Raw genomic sequence first — 18287 nt, forward strand, 5'->3', positions numbered from 1 at the left:
CACTTCTCTGTAGCGAACGGTAAGTTCCTTTGCTCTTCACTGAGGGGAGGAAGGAGCGATTGTCCTACCACATAATTTCTGAGTGCAGAATCCTCAGTAGCCACTGCGGGGTGGGGTGGGGGGCGGATCAGGGTTATGAATAAGGTTGCCAACTGCCTGGAGGGGAAAACCGCCCCTCTCTTTCACAGAGGTTGAATGGATGGAAATGGGTAGCGGAAGCTTTTTATGATTTCTTGTGTGAAACAAAGCAGTCAAAATTATGCAGTGATGCATTTTAAGATGTTAAATAACACACTGCTGGTCAAAAAAAGAGGGAAAAGTTATATATAGCTGCAGTCTAAACTGAAACCACATTATTGACAGCCTCGCTGAAACTAGAGCAGTTTCACCCAACTGACAGAGCTACGTTTTCCTTGGGGCAGAAAAGCAGTTTATTTATGATCGTGAAAGCTGTATTTCACAACCCCCTGTCTAAAAAGCAAATTTTGCACTCTGCAACAGTGTGATGTTCTAAAAAAGAATTTAAAGAGGCCTTGTGACAATGGGTGGGTCTCCTGGCGAATCCCGAGATGACAAAAAACAGCCCGAACCACAAGAAACCCCGGCGGATAAGAGGACCAAGCCTCAAACAAAGAACGGAACAAGGGGGTGGTCTCCAGAATTAGAATTTTAAAAACCTTGAGGGCTAGAGAATTAATTTTGCATATATTTAATTCTCGACTGTAATCCATTTCCCACTGGTCTACAAATTGAGTATTAAGGCTTGAAAACCACCCAGATCTCTCTCTTGCTTAGCGGTAGGAGAGAAGATTGAAGCGTTGCTGCCGTCAGTCTGAAAGGAAGGGTTGGCCCAGAGTACCAGTAAGAAAATGGCCAAAATGATACCTCCTACCTTCTCTGAGGTAAACAGTAATGGAACGAAATTGAAGTTACTTTCTTCCCTGGGCTTCTACCATTAATTGAAAGGATGAACGATGTAAACTGGACTCTAATACCATCAAATAAATTCAGAGAAGTTGCTTTAGATGTATGTGACTCAAAATGTCTCATAGACAACTCTGTGACGCTGACAACCCCACCCTCCTTTTTAAAGAGGAGATGAAATTTTTAAGGGGGTGAGCAGAACGTCAAACAGGATGGAAACTCAAGCTTAATGAGAAGACGGATTGAAGCTTCTACCTCTGAAAAGGTAGAAGTTTCAAGGAGAAAGGAATAGTTTCTTCAAGGACACGGCTACATAATCTGATAGTAAGGGGAAGGCAGAAATTCCAGCAATAGTATCAGTGTTGTGGTATGTGAACCGCTGGAACACCCACTCCATGGAACACACAGATTTATTTGAGCAGTCAAGTCAACACTTTTGTTCATTATACACTTCATAAAGGGAAAAAAAGGGAAAAGAAAAAAGCAACCAAAACAATGAAGGGTACCATAATGGTTGAGCTGGAAACCAAATAAAAAAATAACACAAGGTTTGACAGCCAAGCTACACCTTAAAAATCAGTAAAGACTATAACAATTCTAAACACTACTGATAACATGTCAGTGACCAACAAATGCTCAGATGCATTTTGGATGATTTAGCCTTCCTCAGTGGTCATACAAACGTTATTATAAAACCAACGTATCCGGAAGTGAACATATTAGGTATAATTATCTGAAAATGGAAAACCTCCTCTCATGTGTAGCAAGGTGTTGTAAAAAAAAATTATGGATTTTTCACCATTATCACTGGTTCACACATAATGTGATATATAACACCATCCATGTTTCCGGAAGGTACATCACAAGTGTTAAATCTTAAGGGTCATCACAAGTGTTAAATCTTAAGGGTCAATTAAGATGAAACACATCTGGTCCTTCGTTGGTCACGTGTGTTATCAATAGTGTTTGGAATTGTTACCATCATTATACATGCCAGCCAAATTCAAGGAAGTGGGGCTTAATACTGCTAATAACATGGGGAGGACATACTGTCCCACAGAGGCGTAGCTCCAAGGGGGTGGGGGCGTGACCCACTGGGCACGTGCCCTGTGGGGGTGTGGTGTGGCATGGCAGGGGTGTTCCGGGGCGGAGGACGCACCAGTGCACCGGCTGCTTCCCCCCCTTGCTACGCCTCTGCTGTCCCACTCACCCCATTCCCAAAGTCTTCATGCCTATGTGTTGCCTCCTTGCACAGCATGTAGACTGGAGATCTGTCCATTTGTAACAACCCACAATTTGTTGTGTTATCTAAATCAGGTGACTTGGCAACTTGGGTCTGTGCCTTGCTTCCAAACCAGGAAGTATTCCATTGAGATATTTCATGTGAGAATTGGAGGCGTGGTACAAGCCTGAGGAGTTCCAGGGTTGATTCTCAGGCTAAGCATATCACAGCTTGCCAGACGTGGTTTGGTCAGTCATCATAGCATTTATACTTCCCATACAATTTCAGGAGATGCTGAAGTCCCGGGGCGTTTACAGCACATTCCTTGCAGTGCATAGAAGCCTTCATTTTGCTGTATTCGTTGCTTCAAATATATCCTACTTATTCCAACTTCTTCTACATTTTTCAGTCAATCGCCTGACATAAAAGCTTCCATTCCACAATTCTGGGGATGTTAATTAATGGAATAGCAGAGCTACTTGAAGGAATATGCTGGTAAATTGATAGTAATGCAGTTAAGAACAGGAACTGAGAAACACTTGGCAGATAAGGGCCGCACAGCCATCATTTTGCGTGCCTGAGAGTTCCATGAGAATTACGAGCCCATATCATAATGACACAGATAAGAGAGGGCTGGCTTACGTAATAGGGACTTGAAAGGCTCTTGTAGTACAGGAAGCTACCAAGGAAACTAAATTGCCATAATAGCAAAAGGATAAACTGTTGGCCCAAGCACAAAGCAAAATGGAAAGCAATTGGAAACCAAATCACTGTGTACACCTGGAGACACACAGTCCTAGGGTGAAGATACAGGTAACTAGACAAACCCAGCACTTGGGATTGTTCTTTAATGCGTGTATTTGCTTGGGAGAACTGGCAGGCGGAAGGAAGATGTTTAACCCCTTCTCTGCTGGCACATGCCCTTGCCACAGGACTATTTTGGATTTCCTTTCCCTCTGAGCTGAGCTCCAAGAGCAGCAATAAGCTATGGGATGGACAGAGGCTTAGGGGCAAGTATTTGCTAAGCAGAGCCGAACAGTTTCAGCAAGGATGAAAGCATTCCCTTATGCCCTACCCCAGTTCTGCCTTATAAATCCCTTTCTCCCTTTCCTTAGCAAACGTGGGTTTGGAATATTGGTTGCCCTTCGGATCTTTCCCATAAACTAAAGAGGAAGGGAAAGGAGCTTGTAAGCCACCTTGAGTCTCCTTACAGGAGAGAAAGGTGGGGTATAAATCCAAACTCTTCCAAAGGTGCAGGCACCTGGTTCTTCTTGGATAGGATACCTGGGAGGTACAACTAATCAGAAGGTACAACACAAGTTGAGGAACACTATTGGGGGGAAATCTGAAATACTTCCTAGAATTCTGATTTAAATTCCCAGGATGTGGTGTGGGGGAACCTGGGTAAATTAGCATGTATCTGTGATCCAAATAATTATGCTGAAATAAAGAGCAGCAGGACTGATTAAGAATCTTGCATTAAGCCCTGTTAGTAGCATTCATCACCAATTAGTTGTCTGCCTCATTGCTTATTGCATTACAACAGTTTAATACTGCAGAGCTGCTCATGGATAGCTAAAATAGGGTTGCCAATGGTCTGGAGAAAAAAAAGGTCCCAAACCCTCGCCCTTGCCAATGGGATGACATCACTTCTGGAAGTGACATCATCATGCCTCCTTTTAAGCCTGGTAAACCAGTGGTGGGATCCAAAAATTTTAGTAACAGGTTCCCATGGGGGTGGGATTCAAACTGTGGCGTAGCGCCAATGGGGCTGGGCGGGGCATGACGGGGGTGTGGCCAGGCATTCCAGGGGCTGGGCATTCCTGGGCGGGGCTGTGGCAAGGATGAAGCCGCTGTGCCAGTCCTTGGGTGGGAAACGAATGCACGCAGGTGCAGGCTGCCATGCATGCTGGTGCACCTCCTGCTAGACTGCTTCAAGTTCTGCGCGCTACTACTGAAGAGGAGGGCGTAACTAAGGCAAAAATCACATGGCAAAATCACCCATTAGTAACCCCCCTCTCAGCACACACAAATAATTAGTAACCTACTCTCGGGAACCTGTGAGAACCTGCTGGATCCCACCTCTGGGTAAGACCTCTGCTAGCCAGCTGCATGGTTTAGGAACGGGGAACAAATCAGAGGATCCCCTGATCCTGGAAGGAATCTGGGAACCCTGTTACCGTTTGATGTTATTGCCTTCTATGACATAAAAAGCTTCAGCTACCTATTACTGCACACGGGGTTCACGGGGTGGTGCAGTGGTTAAGGTATCCAGCCAGGAACTGGGAAACTTAGGTTTGAATCCCCGCTCTGCCATGGAAACTTGCTGGGTGACCTTGCGCTAATCACATACTTTCAGTCTTGACCCTGGCAAAGATAAAGCAGCAGTGGCGTAGGAGGTTAAGAGCTCAGGTATCTAATCTGGAGGAACCGGGTTTGATTCCCCGCTCTGCCGGCTGAGCTGTGGAGGCTTCTCTGGGGAATTCAGATTAGCCTGTGCACTCCCACACACGCCAGCTGTGGGTGACCTTGGGCTAGTCACAGCTTCTCGGAGCTCTCTCAGCCCCACCCACCTCACAGGGTGTTTGTTGTGAGGGGGGAAGGGCAAGGAGATTGTAAGCCCCTTTGAGTCTCCTGCAGGAGAGAAAGGGGGGATATAAATCCAAACTCTTCTTCTTCTTCTTCTTCTTCTTCTATTTCACAGGTGTCAAACTCGCAACCCTCCAGATGTTATAAACTACAGTTCCCATCATCCCCTGTCAGCACGATGCTGGCAGGGGATGATGGGAACTGTAGTCCATAACATAACAGGCAGGTAATGGCAAACTACCTATGAACGTCCCTTGCCTTAAAAACCCTACAGGGTCGCCATGTGTTGGTTGTTACTTGTTGACCAAAAAAGAAAGAAAGATGGTTTCCCCCCCTCTAACCCCGGTTGGCAACGATCAATATGAACACATGATCCCATGAATGGCTACTTGGAAGTAAATCACACTAATTTCAACAGATTTTGCCCCCAAGGAAATATGTATAGGACTGCAGCACCACATTTTAAAAGAATTCTTTTTATGAAGAATGTGTAGAAAACTGGATATTTAAAAAAATAATAATGACAGTGCAGGGGGCCATTTTGTTATATTACCTATCTGAGCTCCTATTCACTACCAAATTAATATGGCGTGGCTGTTACAGGAGGAGACTGAGTAGGAGGAAGCTCTGAGGCAACCAGAATCTAGGCTCAAGGCTTTATTATATTTAGGAATGTGTTGTTTTAATTTCCCTCAGGGTCTTCTGTAGTTGCCCAGAACTTTTCTAAAATAGCTTTCCCTCACACTAGCCTGTCTTTATCTTTGAATCACCAGCTGCCCACATTCATATGAACGGGCAAGATGAGTTTATGACATGTTGATAGCGCATAAGCTGCGTGTCCCCACAGTTCTCTTATAATAATATTGAACGAGCTGTTGAGGTAAATTTAGTCCCCCTTTCATTAAACTTTCACCTGGACAGGCAAGAAAAAGTGGAGGCAAAACAACACATATTACTCAATAGGGGGAAAAAAGTTTCCTCAGGGTAAGTGTGGAAAGTTTCAGATTGAATGGAAAAAAATGACATTCAACTGTAACTCAGCAGTTACAACTTTCCCCCAAGCATGGCTAGGGGAAATGGAGCCAAGTGCAAAATCGGAGTTTTGCTGCCCCCCCCCCCACCTTGTTCATTTGTGTTTTTTGTATTTTTAGTGTTTTCCAGTTTTTGGCCTGCAAGGGGGGGGGGGTAGTTTTTAGGCTAGCTATCAAAATTTCAGGGTATCTTTAGGAGACTCTCCTGATGATACCTTCCAGGTTTGGTGAAGTTTGGTTAAGGGGGTCCAAAGTTATAGACCCTCAAAAGGGTAGACCCATCTATTATTAGCTCCTATTGGAAACAATGGGAGATGGGGGGCACCCCCTTTGGGGGTCCATAACTTTGGACTCCGCAAACCAAACCACCAAACCTGGCTGGTATCAGCAGGAGATTATCCTGATGATACCACCTAAGTTTAGTGAAGTTTGGTTCAGGGGGTCCAAAGTTATGGACCCTCAAAAGGTAGCCCCATCTACTATTAGCTCCCATTGGAAACAATGGGGGATGGGGCACTTTCTTTGGGGGTCCATAACTTTGGACCCCCAGAACCAAACTTCACCAAACTTGGCTGGTATCAGCAGGAGTGTTGCTGGACGATATCCTGAAATTTTGGTGCCGCTATCCTATAAACTGCATTCCCTGCTGGCCAACAAAGTAAAAACACTAAAAATATCAAAAATACATTTTTGCTGGGGCCCCACCCAGGCATGCGCCCGGTGCGACGTGCACCCCCCTGCCCCGTGGTAGCTATGCCACTGCCCCAAGGGATTTAATACTTTGTAACTGGGCCAGTGTGGTGTAGTGGTTAAGAGCAGCGGACTCTCATCTGGAGAACTGGGTTCGATTCCCCACTCTTCCACATGAAGACTGCAGAGTGACCTTGGGCCAGTCACAGTTCTCTGAGAACTCTTTCAGCCCATGAAGAGGGAGGCAATGGTAAACCACCTCCCAACATAGTTCTCACTTAAAATCGTATGGGTCTACCAAAAGCCAAGTATAAACTGATGGCACTTCACACAAACAAAATCGGGACAATCTGCAATAAACAAACACTAAGAACAGAGTTCAATTCTCCACTCCTCCACATGAAGCCTGCAGGGTAACCTTGGGCCACTCACAGTTCTCTCAGAATTCTTTCAGCCCATGCAAAGGCAGGCAATGGCAAACCTTTTCCCAACATATCTTGCATTGAAAACCACAGGGTTGCCAAAATTCAACTGTAATCTGATGGAACTTCACACACACAAAACTGGGACAGCCTAAAATAAACCAACAGCGAGATGAGATTTTTCTCCCTTTCCTCAGAACATCTGCGTGAGATTTGGAGGCTTATTGGACCTGTTTACCCAAATGCAGGTTCTCTCAAAGGTGTACGTTTACCTTTTCATCTCGCAGTCTCTGGTTCTCAGAAACTGCCCAGGTGCATTCCGCACTTTGGGCTTTTCCGAGCTGCTTATTGATCATCTAAAAATGAGCATTCTCTACTCTTACCTAAAATTCAAGTAAAAATCCTGGCTAATCCAATGGTCTTATCCAGAGCCACAAGTTCCTGTATGAGGAGAGTTTCTTTCTCCTCTTTTTAAAACTGAGGCTGCATCATGGATGCAAGTGATTTGAAGGGCTTCCCAAAAACATTTGGCTAACTAATTGTTTGGATAAACTGCACTAACTGTCCTTGTCACTAAGTCCCTAGCCGTTTATCTTTTGGGTTGATGGTAGATGATACAGCCTCTTATTCATCTTTTGTTATCTCTGTAGCGCTTTATTGACAGAGACAATATGTGTTTTCCATTTAGTTGTGAGTTTATGGAAGGGCTGAGACCAGATAAAAGATTGTGGTCTAACACTGTCACCCAGCACCCAAATTCATGGAGTTTATACCTGGCTTTTCACCTTGAAATCTTTTGAGGTGTGGTCTGGGCTCTCCAAAAGTGCAGTTAGTTGAAGCTCAGAAGATACACTAAAGCTGCAATGCAAAGAATATTTTCCTGGGAGTCAGGTCCATTGAGTAAAATGGAACTGACTTTTGAGGAGACCCGTTCAGGTTGGCTCCCTAAAGGTGTTCTATGAAATTATTATTATTATTATTATGCCACCTAAAGTAAAGACCCTCCACAATGTGGGTGACACTAAAATAAAAATCCTATTCCTGTAACTATCCACACAGTCTCCGAGGATGGAGATGCAGGAAGAATGGTTTCCATGAGCAATGCTGAGTGCAAGCAAGCACTCCGGTCCTGCAATACTGAATCGGGACCGGCACCAGCGTCATTCTCTTAAGAATGAAGAAATACCTTCCCCATAATGAACACCCACCAGCAATTTTGCCATAACTTTTTGTACCAATGGAATGTCTTGCTAACCTAAACTAGGCCTGAACATTGGGAAACTGTGGTTGAACATACTAAAAAGCCAAATCGTGAACAGGCTAGAACAGTGATGGCGAACCTATGGCACGGGTGCCAGAGGTGGCACTCGGAGCCCTCTCTGTGGGCACGCACACACAGAGTTCGTCATGTGGGGGACAGAAAATCACCCACCCCCACACACACACATCTAGGCTGGCCTGGGCCACTGAGCACGATGTGCGCACACCGCGGTGAGCAGGGAGGACTCAGCTGGCGGGCCTGATGCCTGTGCTCTGGGTGGTTGCTGCCCGAGGGGGGTGAGGTGCAGAGGAGGCAGAGATGCTAGAGAGGCACAGAGTGGTGCGCACGGGACATTCTGGAGGCTAGAGCAGGCTGGCCCCTGCTCAAGCGAGTGGGGCGGAGGAAGAGGGAGCCAACCGTTTTTTTCTAAACTAAAACCTCAGCATTCAGGTTAAATTGCCGGGTTGGCATTTTGCGATAAATAAGTGGGGTTTGGGTTGCAGTTTGGGCACTCAGTCTCGAAAGGGTTCGCCATCACTGGGCTAGAAAAAAACAGATTCATAACATGTACAGTGGGAGTCAGAATGACCATGAACTTTCCCCCTGCCTTTGATTGGCCGAAGCCTGTACTTGTGACTGTTCAGCCAAAGGTCTGGCCTGCTCTCATCTGTGAGTCGTTCTGGAGAACAAAGGAGGCCGAATAAGGTGGAAGAACAGGTGGGAGCAGGTTACATCACTGAACTTTGTCCCTGAAGGGTCAGTGGCTAGCTGGTAAGCCCGGCAAAGGCTCGGTAGAAATCCCAGAAAGAAATGGACCGGATCAGGCGTAGCCGGCTGCGCAGTGGCATTTTGATCCAATCAAGCACAGTGCCCTGTTGACTTGCTTAACAAGAGGACCCCTGTGGATATCAGCCTGTAACTTTTTTTGCCACCGAAGCAGACGCTTCTCTCATCTCCAAACAGTCTCCTTCCTGCTCTCCAAAAGCAGAAGCTTTCTGACCTCCCCTCTCATCTCTAAACTGCCTCCTTTCCACTCTCCTCGAGCAGAAGCTTCCTGACCTCCTCTCGGCAAACTGCCTTCACCTCAAAGTCTTCCCCTTGCTTGAGAAGAATAGCTCTGCCTTCTGCCTGGAGAAAGCCAGATTGTCATCTCTGCCTTCATCTAACACCTCCCTCCAAACCCAGAAAAATCTGTCCATTTGGTTTCTGTTATTGCCGGGCTTCTCCACTAAGATCTGTTCTCATTATTTTAATGAGCTCAATGTGGGATCCGGGCTGCATGTTCCCAGAATCCAGCTTGCCTGCTGCCCCCGGTTGTGCTCCAAGTGCTTCTCTTCTCTTCATTTGCTTTGGGTTATTGCTTGAATTGTAGCTCAGATTGTGCGATGTAAAATACTTTAATACTGTGTGTGAGTCAAGTTCTGGCAAGTCACAGCTGATTTATGGTAACTCTATAGGATTTTCAGGGTATGAGTCTTGAGATGGTTGGCCATTGCCTTTTTTTTTTGCATAGTGACTAGACTTGGTCAATATCCTAGAAATTCGGTAAAATTTGGATTTATTTGGGCATAAAATTATCTGTATGCCCGAATAAGACAAATAACATATTTAGATAAATCCGAATATTTGGGTATACCTGAAAAAATCGGCTCCATCTGATTTTTTGGTATTTTTTTGGTGTTTCTTCACGTTTGTGCCTGCAGGGGGCGCATTTTTAAAGCAGTGGCACCACAATTTCAGGGTGTCATCTGGAGACTGTCCTGATGATATCAACTGCGGTTTGAGAAGTTTAGTTTAGGGGGGCCAAAGTTATGGACCCCCAAAGGAGGTGCCCCATTCCCCACTGTTTCCAATGGGAGCTAACAGGAGATGGGGCTACCCCTTTGAGGGTTCATAACTTTGGACCCCCTCAGCCAGACTTCACCAGATTTGGGTGTTATCATCAGGACCGTCTGCAGATGAGACGCTGAATTTTTGGTGCCATTAGCTTTAAAAATGTGTCCCTGACAAGAACCCAAGAAATTGCCCAAGATTCTCTGCTCTGCAGTGCCTTGGCTCCATTGTACCCAATGGGGAATTTCTGTGCAGGCTGCAAATTTTGGAAGATAGAGGCACTTTCAAGGTGGCTCCAGGAGGCCCTTCTGGTAATAGTATCGAGACTTGGTGAACTTTGCTTCTGGGGGCTCAATTTTATGGGCCCCCAAAAGGCTTATTTTGTTTCCCTGCTCCTACACATCTCCTGTTAGCTTCCATTGGAAAAAATGTGGGATTGGGCACCCCCTTTAGTGGTTCATAACTTTGGCCCCCCTGAACCAAACTTCACCAATTTTGGTTGGTATCATTCAGACAGTCTCCGGATGATACCCTGAAATTTTGGTGCCTCTGCTTTAAAAATGCGCCCCCTGCAGGCCAAAACATGAAAAATCACCGAAAAATACTCCAAAAACCCTGAATGCCTTGCATTCGGATTTGTTCATATTCGGGCAGGACATATTCGGTCTGATTTTGGCCCGAATATGCCCGAATGTGCCCAGATTCAGGCCGAATCCGGGATCCAGTGCATCCAAATCTCCAAGCCTAATAGAGACCCTGGATTTCGCTGGTGGAATTCCATCCAAATACTTAAAACAGGGTTGACCCTGCTTAGCTTCCCAAATGAAGAAGAGTTTGCTTTCATACCCCACTTTTCTCAACCTTAAGGTATTTCAAAGCAGTTTACAGTTGCGTTCCCTTTGTCTCCCCACAATAGACACCTTGCGAGGTAGGTGGAGATGAGAGAGTTGTGACTAACCCAAGGTCACCTCGTGGGCTTCATGTGGAAGAGAAGGGAACCAAACCCAGTTCTCCAGATCAGAGTCTGACGTTCTTCACAACTATGCAATGCTGGCTCTCATCAGACTGGGCTAGCCTGAATCATCCAGGTCAGGGCACTGACTAAATGCATGCATTCCTACTCCCCCTCAGTAAATGATCTCTGATCATTCTACTAAATTCCAGCCTCCATTTTCATTTCCACATCTGCATTCGAGTGTTGACCCTCCATTTAAACATCAACAGTACATTCCTGAGCAGTGCAGTTTCAGAACAACAGAAGCAGCAAAAGTAAACTTTAAAAGAAAATATCAAAAAATAGCAACAAAATTTAAAATTGAAATTAATTGACACTGAAATAATCAGCAGCGGTGTTTTAAAACACAGACCAAACGTGAGACACCAAAGCATAAAGATTTAACGGTGTGAAAATTTGCAAGGGTAATAATGTGAAAGATAAATAGACACAATGGTAAAGCTGCCTTATACAGATTCAGACATCTGGATTAGAGTGTTGACCCTTTATTTAAAGATCTCTTGGAAATAAATGTGTCATTCTCAGCTGTTAGGACCTACAGCTATAGCTCCTTTAGAACAGAAGTGAGAGGGGGCAGATTCCTCTCTTATGCCCAGCTTCCCAGAGTGAATGGCTTCCCAAGTAGGAAAGTAGGCTTCATTCACACAGATGTGGGTCTAGTAGCGTAACTGCATCTTTTTAAACACGCAAAGGGAGACTCACTAAGACAACCTTTCCTAGGAGGCTGTGATTTCAAAACCTGGCAAAGTGAGCCCCAATGGACAGGACAATTTCCTTGGGTTCTTATTTTATGCTTCCTATACTACGAGACGGAGGAGGAGGAAGAGATGATGATGATGATATGTAAGAGGAGATGATGATATGTAAGAGGAGATGATGATGATGATGATATGTAAGAGGAAACACTTCTTCACACAACGAATGATTGGTGTTTGGACTATGCTGCCACAGGAGGTGGTGATGGCCACTAACCTGGATAGCTTTAAAAAGGCCTTGGACAGATTTATGGAGGAGAAGTCGATCTATGGCTACCAATCTTGATCCTCCTTGATCTCAGATTGCCAATGCCTTAGCAGACCAGGTGCTCAAGAGCAGCAGCAGCAGCAGAAGGCCATTGCTTTCACATCCTGCATGTGAGCTCCCAAAGGCACCTGGTGGGCCACTGCGAGCAGCAGAGTGCTGGACTAGATGGACTCTGGTCTGATCCAGCAGGCTAGTTCTTATGTTCTTATGAGTGCTGTTAAATCACAACTGACTCATGACAATCCCATCCATGGGGTGTTTCACGCAGGGTTATAGGGGGAGAAAATGGTGCCCGGGTGCTGCCCCCCCCTGGCCCCATCAGCTCTGCCCCCACTTACCTTTTTCTGCCAGCTGAAAACAACTTTCTGCCGGCTGAAAACAGGCCATGCTGGTGGGGCAGGGTAGGGCAAGGGGGAAGGGGTCAGGGACGATTCTCCACCTCCAGTGCACCCCTGCTTCCAGGATAGAGAGGAACAGAGGTGGTTTTGCCATTGCCTTCCTCTGGATCTTGACCTTGGTCTGCGTTGGTAGTCTCCTATTCAAGTACCGACCACGGCCAACCCTGCTTAGCTCCCAAGATCTCACGAGCCCAGGCTAAGCTGGTCTGTTCAGGCTGATGAAAATGGATATTACCATTTCTGTTATTGCTGTTCTGGCCGATGACCGTAAATAAAATGATTTGGATTTGGACATTGCCAAAAATAATCAGACAATTTACAATACCTAGAATTATTTTAACGCCAGGAGAATTTAAGAAGCTGTTGATAATCACCGCCCCCATCCTGAAGAACCTATCCTTGGCCCATAATGGTTTTTAACCATTATCATTCGGTAAGAAATCCCTCCTTGGAAGCAAGGTGCCCAATCAGATAGTGTCTCGAAAATTCCTGGCCTGCTTCAAACTGCTTGGCTTTAGAACCAGTTTTAGAGCTTTGATTGGAAGAAGTTATCTGGGATTCGAAAGGACTGGCTCTTCCTCTGCGGTTGAAACTCAACTCTCATTCTTCATTTCAGCAGTCAGGAGAAACAGAGGTACTTTTGTTTATTTTTCTACCCCCCCCCTTCTCTGCCAAAGGTGCTCAAGGCAGCTCACAGTCAATTACAACAAAATAAACAATTTCGAAATGCCAGCATAAAATAACCACATATTAAAAGAGCAGCAGTGAAACAAACATCACATACACGGAAACATCAACAATATGTTCCTGAGCAGTTTCAGAACAACGGAAGCAATAAAAAAATAAACTTTAAAAGAAAATAGCAACAAACAGCAACAAAATTTAAAATGGAAATCAATTGACACTGAAATAATCAGCAGCGGTGTTTTAAAACACAGACCAAACGTGAGACGCCAAAGCATAAAGATTTAAAGGTGTTAACATTTGCAAGGGTATAATGCGAAATATAAATAAACACAATTGTAAAGCTGCCTTATGTTGGTTCAGACCAGTCATCTACTGTGGCCCAAAACATCTAGTTTGGCTGATTGGCAGCCCCATATAAACAGGGAGGTGCCCGGATATGGCACCAAGGTGGGTCTGGCCCGCTGCTCCCAAGGGGGCTTTCTGGTGGCGTGGGGAGGCTAAAGACGCAAACAAGCCTCCCAGCTGCTGAAAAGCCCCCATTGGGCTTAATGGACTTATGCCACCCAAAAGATGGCATAAGTCCGAAGCTCCCATCCCAGAACGGCTGAGAGGAAGCCAACTCACATTGGTTTCCCTGCCAGCCACATCCCCAGTATTCTAGCAGCAGTGCAGGGTCACTGGTGCAGCGTTCAGGGCCACATCTCACCACCGGGAGGGCTGTGACAGCCACATGCAGGTGGTTCCACCCTTCTGCCAGGGCAAGTGTCCAGGGAAAGGCAAAAAATGCCAGCGCGACCCCATGATGGCAGATTTCTCCGCCCCCTTTGGATGGGACCAAATGGCTCTCCATAGCCTGACCCTTTTAAGTTAGAGGCTAGGGACAGAATCTGGGATCTTCACTGAGCCACAGTCCATCCATTCAGAAGAAGTGGCACTGGTCCAGCCAGGTCAATTCCACCTTCTTTGACTGGCAGCTGCTCCCCAGGGTCTCTCACACAGAGGCCTTTCTCACACAGAGGCAGCTGCTCCCCAGAGGTCTCTCACCTAAGCTGCTACCTAATCTTTCTCATTGGAGATGCTGGGGGTTAAATTTGCACAGCAGATGGTCTCCCACTGAGCTACACCACTTCTCCTGAATACTGTCCAGAGACGACTGCGGTTAACTGTCACATGTTGCTGATGTGTTTAGAACTAGCAGCTGTTTCCAAACTGTTTTGAAAAGCAGCCCCATGCAGAAGCCTACGCAGTCTGATCACCTTTCTCGGATAAGGACAAGATGAAGCAGGTCAAATATGCACCATGCGACAGAAAAGACTTCAATTGTAAATTCAATTGTAAGCAGAAAAGACTTCAATTGTAAACTGTGACCACCCTGAACCTGCTTTTTCAAGGGACGTGCATTGCTAATCGCATCATGGTACAAAAATTGTGGCTTCTTGAGATGCCTAAATGCATCATGTTGTCAAACTCGCAGCCCTCCAGATGTTATGGACTACAGTTCTTATCATCCCCTGCCAGCATGGTGCTGGCAGGGGATGATGGGAACTGTAGTCCATAACATCTGGAGGGCCACAAGTGGATTGTACCATATAAGATGATAGGTAGTGGATTGCATTTTGAATGCTTCTTTGCTTGCATGGGAAAAGCTAACCCATTGGGATAGGTCCATGTTAAAACTGTTTTCTTTGATGTGTTTGCTTATTACCTACTGAGCTTCTTTTTTTTAAACTATGGGAAAGTGTTTGAAAGTAAAAACCCGCCCTGAAACAGTCCAGAACTCTACCAGCTGTTTTGCCGAACCGCGTGCTGTGTGCGCTCTAAAACCTCACTCTTCAGGATTTCCTGACCTTTGAGGCATGCTAATCAGAATAAGTTTTGACTTCAAGGTCAACAGGAAAGGTGTGGGCTTGTCCAGGGAACGATAATATCAGAGCAGGGAGTTGTCTCTTTTGGGCTGATGAACACATTCGATCGTAACACCTCAACTAAGAAGTCTTGTGCGACTATGTCAAAGTAGCAGGTTTGGAAACCCAGCTCATATAACTGCCTGTCTTCAATCTCCTCTGGATACTGGGCCGCTCTGATGTCTTAGAATGCCCATAAACTATCCGGGGGCTTAAAGGAACATTAATGCAACGTCTGAATTTAGAGGAAGTAAAATGTCACTTTGGTTGGGAAAAGACTTGCACAGGATACAGAAAGAGAGGGGGCAGTGTGCTCAGAAGCTGCAGGAACAAAGTGTGAGGAAACCAGGGTCCCTTCCGCACATGCAGAATAATGTGTTTTCAAACCACTTTCACAACTATTTGCAAGTGGATTTTGCTATTCCACACAGCTTCAAAGAGCACTGAAAGAAGTTTGAAAGTGCATTATTCTGCCTGTGCGGAAGGAGCCTAAGAGTTGGAGGCACACATAAAAAGACAGAGCTTTGAGTGGTCAGTGGGTAGAGGAAAATGTGTCAGAAACCTGGGGGAAACACTAGCTGAGAGGAGGGGACGTGCGGAAAGCAGAGCCTGGGAAAAACATCACGCAGGCCCCTTCCGCACATGCAGAATAATGCACTTTCAATCCACTTTCACAATTGTTTTCAAGTGGATTTTGCTATTCCGCACAGCGGCAAAGTGCATTGAAAGTGGACTAAGAGTGCATTATTCTGCATGTGCGGAAGGGGCCAGACTTGTAGGTGTGGCAGCCACTCAGCTCTTAGGCACACCCATCTCCTTGCTCCAGAGTAGCACTCTCTTGGCTGCCCACTCTTTCACCCCAGCACAATACTCCTCTCCCCTCTCTCCCATTCTTGCCAAGGCTCCATTTCCACCTCTGGCTCTAGCTGGGAGACCGTTAGCATTGACAGAGCCCTTCACTTTCTCAGAGATTTATTAGTAAGGTCTGTGTCAGGGGCATAGCATCTATGTGATTGAGATGCATTCCTGAATCAATGTAATAGCTTAAAACAACAAACTAATGCTGCTAAAAGATATATGTAACCAGCCCGCTATATGTAACCATCGCTACTAGGAGCATTTTTTCCTTGATCTTTACTTTATGGCTTCACATGCTTTGCAGATAACTAGGCTTCCTCTGGCCCCCTGGTCCCATGAGAGAAAGAACTGCATCCGTTATCTCATGGGGCAGGTGGCTCTCTCTTTTTCTATTTGCCACTGACCTTGGGGTGCCTCAGCTCCAGGGACTGTTTTACAACTTCTTGGGGAAACGGGAGGGTTTTTTTTACAGCGGGGAATAAAAAGGATGGCAAACACCAGGTTGGTCAGAACTGGCTTTGCCAAGCTTGGGTGCTCCGATGCCTCAACAATAAACAATCCTGATCAATACCTCAGAGACTGTTTGTTGGCTTAAGGTTCCGAGACCTAATAGTCTGCCGACTTCCTTCTCTACTCAGCTTGGTAGATTTGCAGAGAGAGCTGGCCTATTTCCAGGCAACTGAAAACCTCCAGCTTTTATATGGCTGCTGAGAGGTCAATTAGACTGCTTTGGGAATCCTGCAATCAAGAGCTCAAGTTACTACCTTGAATGTTTGTTCTCCTTACCTAATTTCCTGCCCAGATTGTTGTTACGGAGTTGCACCAATTCATCAGTAATCCCCCCATATTTCCATTTTTAATTTCGGTTTTGTTCATACCAAGGTGCACATGCAGGCTGCTACATTTTTCAAAGTGTGTATTCTTTAACAAACAAACAAAAAACCAGGTTGCCACATAATAGGATAACCTTTTCTGCACAGCACAAATAAAATGTCTTGAGGACATTAAAATAAGTGTTTTGGGAAGGAACTCTGCACGTGTTTTCCCCCTAAAACATCCTCAGGACTTTTTATTTGCAGCTCAACCTGGATTATTCGGAAAACATTAAATCAGCGATCTTTTTCCCGAAGCTGCTTTGAAAACGTCTCACGCTTGTTGTGCGGAGATCAGGAGACATTTTATTTCTCATTTTTGCCTCCCCAGCTCTTAGTTTCAATTTCCACTGAGCAGCTCATGCTTACCACCGCCTTCTGACTTACCACCATTTCCACTGAGCAGCAGTGGCGTAGGAGGTTAAGAGCTCGTGTATCTAATCTGGAGGAACTGGGTTTGATTCCCAGCTCTGCCGCCTGAGCTGTGGAGGCTTATCTGGGGAATTCAGATTAGCCTGGGCACTCCCACACACGCCAGCTGGGTGACCTTGGGCTAGTCACAGCTTCTTGGAGCTCTCTCAGCCCCACCCACCTCACAGGGTGTTTGTTGTGAGGGGGGAAGGGCAAGGAGATTGTGAGCCCCTTTGAGTCTCCTGCAGGAGAGAAAGGGGGGATCTAAATCCAAACTCTTCTTCAAACTCTTCTTCTGGCCCCTTCAGGAGGCTCCGTGCTGCCGTCATTTGCAGAACGTCCCCATGGAGTTTCCTCTACTTGCAGCTCATCCACTCACCTTTTCACTATATAGAGTTCATTGATAAAGTTCGTTTTTCCTAGCAATCCCACACATGTGTTGTTTTTTCCGCTTTTTTTTTAAATGAATTATCTATAAATGCTTTTGACTGTCTGTATATTTTAATTCTATGTCAACAAAGGTATTTGAACTTGTAAAATGAGATATCTTCAAAGCTGCAGCGTCATGATATGAGAATCGACTGCGACTCTCATATTGTGATATCTTAGATTCGAAGATCTCTCGTTTAAAACCCCGAAAAAGGAAAGAAACGACAAATGCGTGAAATCGCCAGGAAAAACTAACTTTTTAAATGAACTTCCTACGCTGAAATGATGCGTGGATGAGCTGCAAGAAGGAAACTCTGTGGGAACTTTGCAAATGGGGGCAGAATGGAGCCTCTTGAAGAGGGCAGAAGATCGTGGGCACGAGCTGCTCAGTGGAAACTGAGCTGGGCAGTGGTGTAGAGCCAAGGGGGCGGGTGTGTGTGGAGGGGGCAGGGCAGACAGGGGCATGGCAGGGGCACAGGGTGCATACGTGCCCCGGGCGAAGTTCTCCCTCACTCCACCCCTGGAGTTGGGGATGGGGAGGTTGGAAAAAGAACTGCTTTCCCTGCCAATGCTTCATTTGTCCAAGCAATGCGGACAAAAAAGCCAAAACGGTTCTTTTAAAAATGTCTACAAGACGTTTTATTTGCGTTGTGCAGAAAGGACCAGTGATTAATGCAGCACAAAAAGGAACCTTGATGAGTTTGTCTCAAAATTTCTT

At 45.7% G+C, this 18287-nt stretch overlaps 1 protein-coding gene across 4 annotated transcripts in view; it reads right to left on the reverse strand.

Moving 5' to 3' along the window:
• The window catches only part of PCDH1 (protocadherin 1), a 139377-nt gene that overhangs the window by 25582 nt on the left and 95508 nt on the right, over positions 1 to 18287 (reverse strand). The window lies entirely within an intron of this gene.

Source organism: Sphaerodactylus townsendi, linkage group LG14, assembly GCF_021028975.2.
Source record: "Sphaerodactylus townsendi isolate TG3544 linkage group LG14, MPM_Stown_v2.3, whole genome shotgun sequence".
Taxonomy (NCBI): Eukaryota; Metazoa; Chordata; class Lepidosauria; order Squamata; family Sphaerodactylidae; genus Sphaerodactylus; species Sphaerodactylus townsendi.